The following is a 12,588-nucleotide window of genomic DNA, read 5'->3' on the forward strand; positions in this document are numbered from 1 at the left end:
CCCAGTAAGCGATTGTTGAGTGGATGCCTGATGTCGTCGGCAGGAGTAATGGATGTGGCTCTGGGGCAGCCCCTCGGAGGACGCATCCTGGTGGTTATTTTCAAGAGGGAATCTCGGCAAGGAGATGCCACCTCTCTCCGACTCTGTGCTCACTCATTCTTCCCTTTCTGTCATCTAATGGATTTTGAGCACCTGCTCGGTACAAGCCCACGTTGGGCTGCAGGGATGCAGCAAGCAAGACAGATGTGGTGCCTGGCTTCATAGAACTTATTTTAGGACATGGTTTCTATTCACTACGATATTGCTGGTGTTTATCATGGTTTTTGGCATTCGCTAAATAAAGTAAAAAAGAAAGGGTTTCAGGGCACACACACATCAGAACGGGCTTATGCAGGGAAAAAGCAAATGGTCTTAGTTCACCACAGGAAGAGGGCTTTCAAGGGAGAGGTGAAGCGGGGCCAGAGACGCAGGTGTGGAGACAGCAGGGCCACTGTGGGGACAGTGCCTAGGCTCAGGTCTCATTTCTGGAGTGGCTGCACCTCCGAAGGTCACTGTGACCTGTTCACATGTCCTCTTCTGCATCTGGAAAATGCGGCTGACGACAGAGTCACGTTCATCATGCATGAGAGGATTCAGTGACCAGTCTACCCAAAGCTTCCAGCATGAACACAGCCGTTTAGTAAATGTTCGTTTATTATAATTATGAATAGAGGCTTAAATTTTTAAAAAGTGTTTACTATAGAAAGAGAGAGAGAGAGAGAGAGACAGAGTGGAAGCAGGGGAAGGGCAGAGAGAGGGAGACGCAGAATCTGAAGCAGGCTGCAGGCTCTGAGCTGTCAGCACAGAGCCTGACGCAGGGCCCCGAACTCGCAAACCGTGAGCTCATGATCTGAGCCGAAGCCGGACGCTTAACCGACTGAGCCACCCAGGTGCCCCGTGAGTAGAGGCTTAAACTGCTATGCCTGGGAATGGCAGAAAGTGGTGTGTGTGCACATGTATGTTTGGTGCATGCATGTGCATGTGTGCGTGTGATGCGTGTGCATATGCACATGTGTGTGGTGCCTGCAGCTCTGTGTTATGTACCCTGTGTGCACACGTGTGTGTGTGTGTATTGTGTCGCATGCACGTGTGTCTGCATATGCGTGTGGCATGTGGGCACGTGCGAGTTCGTGTGTGCGCGGGCAGTGGTGTTTGCGGGTGAGACCGGACAGTCGGCTGGGGGCTTGGCTGGCCTCAGTCGGGAGCCACGGAGGATGACATTAGGGGGAGTGGCCTGGTTGTGTCTCTCCACGTGAGAGAGCAGGAGTGCCATACCCAGGAGTTCTTTGAGAAGAAGCAAAGACAGAGGAGAGGGAAGCAGGAAAAGAGTCATAAAAAACAGCGAGCAGACGGGGAAGAGGAAGAGAGGAGAAAAGGCAGGAAACATGGCCGGAGCATCTTCCTTTCTGGTGCCAGTCTCCAGGGCTCGCTCCGGGAAGTAGTGAGGGGTCCCAGGGTGGGTATCGACTCGGGAGGAGGGAGGGGGTTGTCACAGTGATTTACGGGTCTCCGTGTCTGGGGCCCGGTTGGAGAGGGAGGCATGCGTTCAGAGGCACCCTCCCCCAGACCAAAGAGCCTGGCCAAGGGCGGGCTCCTCTGGGCTCCCCTGAGGCTGCGGGCTGGACTGTCAGTTACAGGGTCCAGATGCAAGAGCAGCCTGCCCCCGGGTGTGCTTTGCAGCCTCTGGACATCCGCTGATCTTGCACGGGATGTCCCTGCAAGGTCACGGCCAGCCTGACCAGCCCGGCCCCACCCCCTTCCCTTCGGGCGGTAAATCCAAGATCTTTTTTTTTTTTTCCAGCTTTAATTTATTTGTTAAAGTAGCTTTATAAGCCCGTTAATAAAAGGAAAACTTGCTTCTTGCCCCCCTCTGTCACTCAGCCTCCGCACGCCTCCTCTCGCCTGGAAACTCACTGGGAACAATGCGGACTCCTTTCTCCCTGCACATAAAAAGGTTTATAGATCTCCAGTTCCCTACAACTCAGCCCAAAGTAGCATTCGCTTGACAGTTTTCAGAAATCAACGTCGTCCCGCCTTCTACCGAGCTGCCCGCCCGGGCAAGGTCAGGCTGCGCCGCGGGAAGAAGCGGAGTGTTTGAATCTCACCGGCCAGGGCTGGGCTGGCTGTCCTTCAGAGGACACCTCCATCTTGGAGAGGGAAGCCCGGTGGCCTTTCACAGCGTGACAGAGAACTTATATTTGTCAAGCAGACTGTTCCAGGCTGAGCCAATGTGGGCGTGAGGGGGCTCGGGTGTGAGAAAGGAGTCTCCGTTGCTGGTACCCCCACCTCCATTTTATTTCAAGGCAGGGTCACAGGAAGGATGGCCATTCTGTGTCCAGGCTGCCCGCCTGGCCGTAATCTGCTGAGCTACGTGCCTCCCAGGGGTGTGTTAAGAAACCATAGGTGTGAGCATCTTCTCTGCAGTCTCCAGGTTTAGGATATGGACCTGTGGCTGGGTGACTCAGGTTGTTTGCTATACTATTTAGCATCACAGCAATGAAGAATGAGTCAGCCTTAAGCTGGGCTTGGCACCCTCCATGCTGTGAACATTTGGGTACAGACCGCTGTGGTCAGGGGGCCGTCCTGTGCACTATGGGGTGTTTAATGGCATCCCTGGCCTTTATGCATTAGATGGGCCTGTACCCTGCCCCTTCCCCGCCCCTGCCCCCAGTTGCGATGACCAAAAATGTCTCCAGACATTGCCAAATGTCCCCTGACTAGGAGAGGACCAACCCTTCCTGTTGAGAACCACTAGTTTAAATCATACATTCTTGACGGGGATGATATGCCATCCAGTGGGGGCAAAAATTGGATCTTGGGTGTCAAACTATCATTCTATGCACCAAGTACAGGTAGAAATACAGCACTTAAGCAGATATACAGTGTATCTGTGGTGGTAAAATTTCATGGGGGCTGGTGATTAGGGAAAAAAGTTTAAGGAAGGCTTTGGGGGCAGTGCCAGTGAAAGAGAAAGATGGAGAGAGGCGGGTCTAAAGAGATACAAATGGAATCAGGTGCAGGTTTTTTTTCCTACCTGTCTAGGAGCTGATTTCACTATAGGAATTTACCCCGTTCTGTTTCAAGCTCATGGAAGTTATGCTGACTTTTACCCCAAATATTATTGTCAGAAGCTACAGGGATATTAGTGTCCACAGAGAAGTCTCCTGATCTCACGAGGTCCTTTGCTGGTCAGATTTCATCTGACCTGTTCCGTCCAGCTTGCTGATCCCTGGCATCGCCTTGGGAGGAGAGGGAGGGAACCATCAAGGATTGAGTGTGTGCAATGTGCTAGGCTCTGTGTGGGGAGTTTCCATCAGTCCCCATATTGACTCTCTAAGGAAGGAGTGATGCCATCCCCAGCCTATCACGTGATGCCAAGAAAGCTTTGAAGCAGCAAGTGGTGGAGGGAGGGGTTGAGTTGGACTTGAGATCAGCTGTCTCCCTGAGAAGTCTAGCAAAGAAAGGTCAGAGCCCCTGGCTCAGAGTAGAAGCTCCATAAATACTGAGGCTTTCTTGGGTTTTCTCTTTTTTGTATGCCGACTCAATTGGCTATGATTAAGAGAAGAGGAACAAGCAAAGTTAGGCTAGGTCGGTTTACATCTCTCTTCTTCTCCCCCTACCCTTTGCTCAGATGTTTCTTAAGCGCCTACCATATTGCATGCTTTCTGCTGCTGCACACACAAAAGGGTCTCTGCCCCTGTGACACTTACAGTCTGCATCTGTTTTCTCCAAAAGCAGCCACTGAGCCACACGTGGCTCTTGCGTGCGGAGGTGGTGGCTAGTGAGACAGAGGGATGGAAGCTTTAGTTTTACCTAATTTCAATTTCAATTTAAAACCCGCTCCTCGATCCTGTTATTGAAAAACTTGTAAGTATGCTTACGATAACTTGTCAGTGTATCAACTGCAAGTGTTATTAAAGCTAGCCGCAGATCAGCTATTTCCAAGGGGAAATGTAGTATCTGAATTGAGATGTTCTGTAAGCAGAAAACATACCGTGTTTCGAAGACTTAGTACAAAGAGGAATGTAACTTATTTCATTATGAATTTTTAAAACACTGCTTACATGTTGAAATAATATATTTTAGATATATTGGGTTAAAATGCATTGATATGATTTCTGCCCTTTTCTTTCCAACTTTTTAAAAAGTAGTTACTAGAGGGACGCCTGGGTGGCTCAGTCAGTTAAGCATCCAACTCCTGGTTTCCACTCATGTCATGATTTCACTGTTTGTGGGATTGAGCCCTGCGTCGGGCTCGGTGCTGACAGCACAGAGCCTGCTGGGGATTCTGTCTCTCTCTCTCTCTCTCTCTCCCCCCCCCCCCTCTGCCCCTCCCCTACTTGCATGTATGTTCTTTTTCTCTCAAAAATAAATAAATAAACTTAAAAAAAAAAAAGCTACTAGAAACTTTGAACTACACCTTTGCCTTCCGGTACGTTTCTACTTTGTGACTCTAGCCTAGAGAGTCATGGGTTCATTGTCCTTTATACCACAACCTCCCACATGGATGTGGCCAGCTGCTTCTCCTCTAAGCTTCCATTCCACATCTGTAAAGCATGGCAAATATGATAAGAGGACAGAAATGGGCAAATTAAAAGAGAAAATGCATGCAGACTTCTGGGCATACTGATTGGCATACAATAGGGGCTGAATAAATGCTTGTTGCGTGAATAAATTAGGCCGTGTGTCTGATTGAGGGGGGCTGGGTAATACTTTATTTTTTTTTCCCAATTGGATAGTTTGTGCTCATCAAACAATATTTGAATAATCCATCAAGGTACATACAAAGACTAAACATGGCCTGGAATCCCACTACCCTGAGTTAACTTATTACTGAGCTTCCCTTTACGCAGACAACGGACACAGTGCTTGCGAACCCAGCTTCTGGGGTCATGTTTTGACTCCACCGCTTAAACTCAGCTTCCCCATCTGTAGAATGGAGTAAAAATTGTGCCTCTCTTGGGTAGCTGTTAGGGGATCAGATGACGTAAGACTTATAAAACACCTAAAGTAATGCCTGGCCCCTAATAAGCATTCTGTGACTATGTACTAAATCTGAAAAAATAAGTTTGTGTTCTTCCTGCCACGCCCATGCCTGCCTCCGTGCCCACACCAGCATTAGCCAATGTTAGGCTCTTCTTAGGGTTCCTTCCATGCTTCTGTCCCGGCCCATACAGTCATGTATGGTTATTGATAATTGCTTATTTTATAAACATCTGATCATATTACAAATACTGGAACATACCTTTTTTTTTTTTTTCACTTACAATACCTAGATCGTGGAATGATTCTCTGCCAAGTTAATTGCTGTCCGCAAATGGCTACATAATAATTCTGTGCAGAAATGGTTTGTTTGTTTGCTGAAAGTTTCTGAGCATTAAAATGTTATGCTGGAAAGGCAGGGAGGAGGCCAACCTGATTAATTATACTTCCAAACTTGAGTAAGCTTTGTGGGCTGAGCTACAGATTCGATGCATATGGCAAGAGTTTCATTTTGAGTTAAGTAACTATCTGAAATCTCCCGACAGTTAGATAATTGACCCAATTTAATTTTCCTATAGAAAGACGGCCACCGGTTTGTCTGCTTGATCTATAGGTATGTCACCACGTGTATTACAAACCAGTTGGCTAAGTATGAAGCTATTATTACTAATTAAAGTCACTTCCCTGCAGAACCTCATCTCCGCCACCTTACTAGCCCACCTGCCTACCTCACCCAGGATTCACCCCTTCAGGAACGGTTAATGTGAGCCAAAAAATCAATAGCTCAATTAACAATCAGGATTGGGGCTTCCAGGCAACAGAGATCAGGATCAATAACTTATGTTCAGTGAAATTAAAGGCAGTTGTTAAGTCAAGTGGTTAAAAGCTGCAGGCACAGACTGTGTGGATATCCGTCAAAACCCATTGGGCTCTTTCTCTGGAGAGAAGGAGAAGCACATCTTTCTTTGCCCCATCTTCCACATGGATGGATGCCTAATGAAGCAGGCACATCCTCACCGATTCTTTGCTGAGCCAAATCCCCGGGCCCCGGGACCGTCATGGGCACGCGAGCCGACTTGAGGGAGATTCTCCTTTCGTTAAGAACAACGCAGCGAGAGCGCAGAGTCGGGAATCCTCCCTGACATCTGTCGGGGGAGGAGGGGGAGCGAAGTTTCCTGGCATCTTCCATTCGTTCCAGCTGCCCCGCATCATAAACGTTTAATCATTAAGCTAACATTCAGTGAACGCTTGCTCTGTTCTTCTAAGCTTGCCTTGTAGACTTCCCGTGAGTCAACCCCATGTACCATTTTTGCGCTTTTCCTTGGATCAGGTAGCAGAGGCTAGCATGGAGATAGCAGGTAGCTCCAGACGTGGATGGAACAACACAACAGGGGGCCGGGCCTGCTCTGTAACAGTCCTTGGTGGGTATTCGGGTTGGAGGGCCAGGTCTTCTGTGAGTGGAGGCTGAGGCTCTTCCTACCTTTTAGCTCTGCCATCTTTCGGGGCCCAAGTATCACCTTCATCCAGCTGATGGAAGGGGCAAACATAGCTTGGAGAAGGCACACTTCATTTCTTCAAAGCCCGGACTCAGAAGAGCATTCAGTCTTCCTGCTTCACTTACACAGCTCAGGCCTGAATCTCCATTCTTGGCTGCAAGAAAGGTTGGGAATTATAGTCTATTATTATACCCAGGAAATAAAAGAGGGGAGAATAGGTTTAGGGGATCAGCTAGTGGTGTCTGCCTCTTTAGCATTACCTCCCCTTGTGGATATCTGTAATTACACCTGCCCGTCCTGTCTTCCCTTTCTTTGGGTGCTAGAAGTTCTCTTCCCTTTAAGGAACTCATTCATTCCATTGATGAGCCCACATGCCCAGCCATGGAGCACGATGGTTCCATGACCTCACTTGGGCCAATCATAGTCCCTCTTAGGATATTTCTGTTGGATTAATCAATAAGAGGTCATCTCTTCCCACTGGAGGTACTAGGCTGGGTAGGACATGAGTCTGTCTCATATATCATACCTACAATTTAAGTAACACTCACCTAAGTCATAGACAGTGTCCTGTTATATATTCTATGCTTGCTGGAAAGGCACATGGGTCCCTGAGGACACTGCCTGAGTCTGTGGATCCAGTTGTGCCTGAAGCCAGTTATCTCTGGACTTTTCCAGAGAAAGACACCAGTAAATGTTCTTAAATTCCTTGGCCTATATGGGCCATTGTGTTGATTGGACACAGACCCTTCTTTTATCAGGAACCATTTCTATTCAGTGAGAATAGAAATCCAAAATCAATGGAACTGAATATACTCCTTCTTTCGTACTTAAGATGGTTTTTATTTTGGTTTCCACCGCTAGTAACTGCAAGAATATTGATCAGTCTTCCCAGCATACATTACTTATGAACAGGAGACACTCTGTTTTCATAGTAGAACATACCCCCATATTCTGTTTGGCGCCTGCTATGTACTTTGCTTGGAATCTCTTCCCTTCTCTGTCCATTGGACTTATATTCATCTTAAATATTAATCTAATTCAGTTCTCTTCAATTCAGTCAATAGAAACAGGCAGTCTTTGATGGGCCAAATAACTTGTTAGGCACTGGGCAGCAGAGATGGGTAGGATAGGAGCTTATGGTCTGGGAGAGAGACAGTCACAGATACAATTACCATACAGAGAAACAATAATCTTAATAATTAGGATTTGTTGAGTGCCTGCTGTGTGCCAGGCATGTAGTTTCAAACTTTTATGTGTATTCACAGTGGCACATGTGCTACTTTATTCCCATCTCCCCCTCGATGAGACTAGGGCATAGAGACGTTACGGAACTTGCCTGGGATCACTTAAGTAACAAGTGGTGTAGCTGGAATGTGAACTTGGGGTGTCTGGGTCTGAGGCTGTCGCTCTCAACCACTGTGGATGACCATCTCTAAGAATGCTAATGCAGGTGAATCACCGGCCCATGGTATGGGGGAAGGAGATGAGGGCACGAGGTGGTGCTGGCTACCATCTCTCTTAATTCCTCATGAGCTTCCTGAGTTTGGGAACAAGGTCTCCTGGTCTCATTTCCCTAACACTTGGCTTCGGTGCACCTAGCACATAGTAACCCCCTTTATCCAGGATTGAACAGAAGTTCTGAGAACATCTGATGGCATGCACAGTGGTAGACAGAAAGATGAGAAAATGTGCATGGTCTTTCTTGACCACTATTAGCTCAACCTCCTTGGAACCTTCAGATTCAAGGGGACTGGTGGACATTAAAATGTGGCATGACTGGCTTCTGAAGGTAACCATGATTATGACGGACATTCCGGCCCAGGTTCCACTGGAGAGATGAGGATCCAGTCAAGTGACACATCCTCTTCACACATCAACCGCCTTGGAAATGACACTTTGGATCTGTGGCCATGTGACTAAACATAGTAGGGACGGGCCTTTATTAGTGGATAAGCACTTTACCTGCATTCTATTAGTTAATCATCAAAGAATCCTCATGATGGGTACCAACAGCCTTTCATTATTCTCTGCTCAGTGCTTGGAGAAGTGGCAAATGTGTAAGGGGTACCCGTCTGGACACAATGCAACACCTTAATATGCAAGCCAGAAAGGATTTAGTTCTCAGACGTCTCGGGGTCACCTAGGAGTTGGCTAGGTGGCTGTGTTGATCTTTGCTGGTAATTAGCTGGCCATAGGCTGGTCTAGGCTGGCCTTGGCAACATGACTGGGCTCTATGTGCGTCTCATCTGTCAATAGGCTAGGCTGGGTATGGTCTTACGGTGCCTATTGAGGCACACGCCCACGTCAAGACTGCACTGCATCATGTTTGCTAACATCCTATTGACCGAAGCAAATTGCATGGCTGAGCCCAGGGTCTAGGGGCAGGGTGTGAGGACTTTCCAAAATTATGTAACAAGGGCCGTGCCTACAGGAAAGGGTGAAGAATTGGGGCCGTCACTGCAACTGACCACAGGACCCAATAAATGTGTGCTGTGTAAATGAGCAATGAGTGTTCAAGGCTCTGAGAAGTTACGGAAGAGCGGGAGGTCACACAGTGAGTGCTGTACAGAGCTGTGCTTTAAACCCAGGCAGGATGATCTGAGTGGGTGATTTTGGAGGCTGCTCGGGGTCTCCTAGTCTATCACCTTTAGCCTCTCCCCTGGCTGTTAGCTGAGGCCTGGGGTTTCTTATCCAGGGACCAGAGGATAGTCTGTTAAGTTTAGTTTACAGATAGTCTGTAAGTTTAGTTAAGACACATTCGTGTCCTTAACTAAAATCAGACCTTAAAAGCCTCTGTCCCTGGGAGAGAAAGCATAGCACTGCCTTCTAAGGGAACAGCAATTGGTTTCAAAGCCTCAAATGAGTCCAGCTTTTTCTTCTTACATTAAGAAAAGTTTTGAAAGACAGAAGCTACATGTGTTCATGATATAGAAGATGGCAAGAGAGAAATACACAAATAAAATGAAGATAATTGATAACCTGTAGATAACAACTAACACTTAGGTCTATTTCCCTCTAAATATTGTCATTGTTATTAGTTACAAAATTGGAAGATGGTTTCCCCCCCAAATTTTTATTTAAATTCTAGTTAGTTAACATATAGTGTAGTAATTGTAGTAAATATAAGAGTAGAATTTAGTGACTCATCCCTGACAGAGAATCCCCAGTGTTCATCATAAGTGTCCTCCTTAGAACCCATCATCTATTTGGCCCATTGCCCACCCACCTCCATCAATCCTCAGTTCTTTCTCTCTTATTAAGAGCCTCTTGTGGTTTGCTTCCTTTCTCTCTCTTTTTTTCTCCCTTTCCATATGTTCATCTGTTTTGTTTCCTAAATTCCACCTATGAGTGAAATCATATGGTATTTGTCTTTCTCTGACTGGCTTGTTTCACTTAGCATAATACTCTCTGGCTCCATCCATGCTATTGCAAATGGCAAGATATCCTTCTTTTCTGATGGCTGAGTAACATTTCATTGTGTAGATATACCACATCTTCTTTTTCCACTCATCAGTTGGTGGACATTTGGGCTCTTTCCAGAGTTTGGCTCCAGAGTTTTAGCTGCTATAAACATCGGGGTGTATGTGCCCCTTCGAATCTATAGTTTTGTAGGAAGTTTTTTTTTTTTAATTTTTAATGTTTATTTTTGAGAGTGGGAGAGAGAGAGACAGAGCGTGAGCAGGGGAGGGGCAGAGAGAGGGAGACACAGAATCTGAAACAGGCACCAGACCCTGAGCTGTCAGCACAGAGCCTAACATGGGGCTGGAACTCAGGATCTGCGAGATCATGACCCGAGCCGAAGTTGGACAGTTAACCGACTGAGCCACCCAGGTGCCCCGAAAGATGTTTTTGATACAGAATTGTGGCTTAAACATATGTAGCTCTCCACCATTAAAAGCCCATTGAAAATATTAATTCCACTGGCTGCAGAATATCCTTTTGTGCAAGTAATGCTGTTAATTCATTTGACCAATTGTCAATTGAATATTTATGTTGTTTTCAACTTTTCCCTGTTGTAAATAATACGAGGATTACTAATTTTTAAATTTATACTTCTTTTTGTTATTAAAGTGACAAGCTGCTGTACATAGAATTTTGAAAAAAATAAAAAATGTCATCCAGTCAACACCATCATAACTGTTCTACATTTTCTTCTAGTCTTTTCTTTAACACATAATTTTATGCTCACCTTTTCCTGACTATAAAAATAATATAAAAGAAAGAAGAAGCAAAGAAGCAGGAACAAAAATCATCTATGAGTCCACCAGCTAGAACAATCACTATTAACTTCTTGGCCCATTTTCCCATATCATCATCATCACTAGTATTAATTATTTATTATTTTACACGACTGAGATCATGCTCAACCTGTAATTCTTTTATTCTTGTTTTGCTTAATACTGTATCAGATCATTTCTTCTTGTGATTGAAAGCTTTAAAAGGTAATTTAGAAAGATTGTTGCAAATCATTAAATAGTAAAACTTAATATTTTACCGATTGCACACTAACCTTCAAATAGATTATTTCATCACCGCCATTGAGGGGATGATGTTAGCTATCATGTTTTGCTGCAAGATTACTAAAAATGGAATTAGTGGCAGTGGACTGGAAGTATAGGAACATTTTATTTTATTAAAAAAATTTTTAATGTTTACTTATTTATTTTGCGAGAAAGAGAGAGAGAGAGAGAGCGCGAGCGAGCATGAGAAGGGGAGGGGCAGAAAGAGAAGGAAAGAGAGAACCCCAAGCAGGCTCTGTGCTGTCAGTGCAGAGTCCGATGTGGGGCTCGAACTCACCAACCGTGAGATCATGACCTGAGCTGAAATGAAGAGTCAGAGGCTTAAGTGACTGAGCCACCTGAGTGCCCCAGTATTCGAACATCTTATATATGGACATGTTTCTGTTCAGTGTGCATACCCAGCGTGTAGGGCACACCATACTGTGCGCTGACGTTAACTTCTCTTCTTTGCCACACATCTCCTCCTAAACATCGATTTCCTTGAAGAAAGGGACGATCTTGTACATTGGGTGTCCCCTGCCTGGTGATTGGCACAACAAACGAGCTTTGGTGTAGATGAGCAGCAAAAGCACCAATCGTGGTTGGATACCGACAGCCTGGGTTTGCCTCTTGGCACATCACTTCCAGCAGGTTAACAAACCTCTCTCTCTGTTCTTCAGTTTCCTCATCTGTTAAAGAGGGCCCGATAGAGCACCACCCTCCTAGGGCTGTGGAGATTAAGCACCCAGCTTCTAGCGTGTTCTAAGCACTCTGTGAGTGTAAGCTTTGATCATTCTTCTGGAATTGAAGGGGTTCGTGTGTTGGTGAAAAGCACAGAATCACGCAGCCCTAAGTTTTGTGCAGTTTTCTGCCATGAGAACTTTTCCTATCCCCGCACGCCTTGCTGTCTTCACTGGTAAAATGGACCGATAATTGTACCTACCTATGGTGTGACTGTTACATGAGGCTGAAATAAGGTGATGGAAGCTAAGTGTTCAGCATGCCGCCTGGCAGCCAGGCAATGTTTAATAAATGGGAGCTATGGCAATCACCAGAGAGGGAATCCAGGCTTGCCCTGACATATTCTGCCTCCAGCCTCGGTGACCACCGGCATTAGGAGCTTGATGTGTCCTTGTAGACGTTTCTTTCTTTTACCGTCATAAATATCTATGTGTGTGGGTATAGTCTCTGGGGCCACCGTGATCGTATTCTCCTTGTTCTCTTTTTAACCCACTGGTGGCTTGGAGGTTTTCTCTCTTTCGTTTCTGTTCTGGAAGCTGTTCCCGGGAGCAAGATGAGAGGAATTGTCTTCATAGGTACTCTTTCCCCTACATGTTGGCAACCCTGCCCTGGGCATGATGGGGAACGTAGAGGCAGAGGGCTGTTGAAATGACCCCCAGGAGCATACAGCTCCTTCCCCATTTTGTCGTGAGGATGTATTCCACTCAAGTTTTCTTTTTTTTAAATTTTTTTATTTTTTTAATGTTTTATTTATTTTTGAGACAGAGACAGAGACAGAGCATGAGCAGGGGAGGGGCAGAGAGAGAGGGAGACACAGAATCGGAAGCAGG

The sequence above is a fragment of the Prionailurus viverrinus genome, chromosome E3 (assembly GCF_022837055.1).
Source record: "Prionailurus viverrinus isolate Anna chromosome E3, UM_Priviv_1.0, whole genome shotgun sequence".
NCBI classification, from domain to species: Eukaryota; Metazoa; Chordata; class Mammalia; order Carnivora; family Felidae; genus Prionailurus; species Prionailurus viverrinus.